We start from the raw sequence: 3,607 nt of genomic DNA, 5'->3' as shown, positions 1-3,607 counted from the left end.
TTCAGATAAGCTTTTAAATGTACTTTAACCAGAATAGAGAGAGAGAGAGGAGAGGGAGAGGGAGGGAGGGAGAGAGAGGGAGGGGGAGGGAGGGAGGGAGAGAGAGGGAGGGGGAGAGAGGGAGGGGGGGAGAGAGAGAGAGAGAGAGAGAGAGAGAGAGAGAGAGAGAGAGAGAGAGAGAGAGAGAGTACAATATGTACGTGTATGCAGGGCTTCTAGATTATGGTAGCCCCACTCCCATGGCTAGTGATTCAATGTTGGGCTAGTAAACAACTAATATTACCATGCCAAACGGCTAGTGAAAACAGTTGTCAAATGTTGCATTTTAGTCTTATTTTTTAAAATATGAATATCCTGTAACACACTTCCACCCCCACACACTCCCATTCTTAGTGTGTTTAAGCTTCATCTCCCTCTTTAGGTGACATATCCGATTATTACTATTAATTTGATAACCTTTACATCTCGACTGAATATAAAAGTTGTAGTGAGACTAATGTATCGAAATTAACGGCGAGTTACAGTAACGGGCAAATAACCTTTGAATCATGCCCCCGGACCCCCCAAATACCTCGCGCCTTCGGCGCTCGTTCAATTGCCCCACCCTCCCCACCCTCCCCACCCTCATAATGTCCACCATGCTACAGGCTTATTTACTTAAAGTAAAGTAGGACTAATGGTGTATGTATTTAACATAATTGAAAATAAAAAAACTCCTTTTACATGGTTCATGTAAAAGGAAATTATTTCTTTAAAATTATATGTGTGTGTGTGTACAATCTGCTTCAGCAATTACCTGCAATAAAATGGTCATCTGCCATATCAGATATTTGTTTTCCTTTCTGAAAATGCTGTTTGACATAGAGAATAATATAGCATTTAACCATCTCATTCATACATCTTCCTTTAATATGCTACATAAGTGCATCTATACAAGAGGTAATTTAACCCAGGTTAAAAGCAACTTAGGTTAAATATGTGTAGTCTAGTAGATAGCATATTGATATAGATCAGTTTTCTAACAGTCATAATATTTGCCTGTTTTGTATGCATTACTTAAATTTTAATTGCAATAAAAAATTCCAGTACAGCACAAGACTGAACAAGAAAATATCTGCATACCCACTTTGACTAGATATAAAACAACACCAATATCTCTCTCTCTCTCTCTCTCTCTCTCTCTCTCTCTCTCTCTCTCTCTCTCTCTCTCTCTCTCTCTATATATATATATATATATATATATATATATATATATATATAAAACCATTATTTACTCAGGTAAGTTTTTGTGTTTTATTAATAAATATACCATGTTAAACCCTGTTATTAAAACATTTGTATGTTTGTTTGATGAGGTAACACTATATTTTAGTAGGTTGTAGACCGTGACATGAAAATAACTGAGGGGTTATTAATTGCTCCCCTAACTTAGATTATGGGGGGCAATTTAAAATATTAATATTCACATGCAAAAGGGATCTATATATTATTCTCCTTGAACTAATCTCAGGGGAGTAATGGGTAGCTAGAGAGAGATATAAGTCCCCTTAGATGACAAGGTCTGAGGTTGGCTATATTTTATTATTGCTATTTTCTTTTCGCCTGCATTCAACCGGTAAGGAAGGCCAACATCATGAGATAATTTCACAATCTGTAAAAACAAAATCATTTCATTATTTCAAGAAACTGGTGGGGAGGTTTTAACAAATAAAAGAATGTATTCAGTGGAACATTTTCACTGTTGCCATTACATCTATATAATAAGAATGACAATAATAATACTGTAATTTAAATTTGTAAAGTAACATCTTTGCAATTGTTTAATTATTACATTCTATTTGGAAATAAAATAATTATGTTAAATCATAAAAATAATTATCATTATCTTGAATCATGCATACAAATTTTATTATTATACATACAAATTATATATTTTGTAGCCCACATCATAATTATTATAATATTAATAATTATCTTATCATTTCAAACTTGTTAAAATTTATATTTAAATTTTGTTCGTTTCTCTTATATGAGAACCCAAGCTGCTATAATACTCATAAGACATGCTGCAACTATGTGTTAGCTACAGAAAATAAATGACAATATGCAAGGCATGCAAAAAGTTAATATGATAACTTTATTCTGTGTAAAACAGTAATCACCAAGGCTTTGCTTCACCCCTAAAGACCCGGATGATCGGTAACTAGGCCGTGTGACGTCACGCCGGTTCCGAGAATGTAAAACAGTAATCACTAATTTGGCTTCACCCCCAAAGACCCGGATGATCGGTAACTAGGCCGTGTGACATCACGCCGGTTCCGAGAATAGCCTATTACATACTATATCGTCCGTAACGTTCAGAATACGTTTGGCTGAACACATGATGCTGAGACATTTTCCAACTCTCGGCAAACTAAGTTCAAATTAACATGTAGCTCCCTTTTTTTTTTCTCTCTCGATGAACCGTTCTGAACGGCGTTCAAAAAATGCGCCAAAATTCCTTCAAGAAATTGCGCACTACTTTCCTTTTTGACTTAATCCTATGGGATATTCAAAACTGTCCCCGCCCGCTACCGATTCCGGTTGGGTTGCTGGTGCTTCCTTGCACTTGCCACCGCGGGCGGTCCCCTCTTCCACCCACCCCAACCCTTTTCCTATCCTCGATGGAGGAGTCGGCACCTGCGCTCATGACAGGCGTGCGCTACAGCAGCTCTGGGGCGGATCTAGAGGGGGTCCAAGGTGTCCGGACCCCCCCCCCCCCCCCCAAATTTGAGAAGTGCCCCTTTTATTTAGGTTTTTTAACAAATTTATTTATTCTGTCAATGTATAGAACACTGTAGAAACGTCCCTGTTGTAGCACTATTATATTATGGTCCATGTGAACCGTGTGTAATTTTTCAATAGTGCCTTTTCATAATGTTATGGTGCCCTTTTTGTCTTGGACCCCCCTCATCAGAAAAGCTGGATCCGCCCCAGCAGCTTGTTCTGAATGTCCACGTAAAACCCTATATGACCTGACCTGCCGAGACAGTGGCCCACTGGGGAGGAGGGGGGTCCGTGAGAGAGAGACACACACACACACACACACACACACACACACACACACACGTGTACAGAGAGAGACAGACAGAGACAGATACAGGTAATTTATAATATTATGACAGGATGTAAAGGTGAAGACCCTAGTTTCAGCCCGTGAAAATGGACACTAAGTTTAATTAATTAACCTACAAACCCGCAACACATATTTGCATAAGGTTATAACAGAGAGAAACTAAAGTGTGATGTTTAAGCAAGGAAATATCGCCCAAAACTAAATAAAGCATGTATAGATAACCATTACTTGTCGGACGAACGTGCGTTTTTAGAATGATGAAAAATAATAATTAATAATTAATAAAATGTAAGTACTTCTAATTGAAATTATCAAAAACAGTGAAAAATACGTCGTAGTGTTCATAAACTAGGGTCTGTCGCTTGAAGTACAACAGTTACCATTGTTATTCTATACTGATATACGAGATAGAAAGTCGGTATAAAGTAGCCCGAGTACTCTGACTGTAAGAAAGCTAGACGGACATTTGGACATAAATACGCTCTCATTACA

Source organism: Gigantopelta aegis, chromosome 3 (genome assembly GCF_016097555.1).
Source record: "Gigantopelta aegis isolate Gae_Host chromosome 3, Gae_host_genome, whole genome shotgun sequence".
Lineage (NCBI taxonomy): Eukaryota > Metazoa > Mollusca > Gastropoda > Neomphalida > Peltospiridae > Gigantopelta > Gigantopelta aegis.
Note: the sequence above shows the minus strand (reverse complement) of the source record.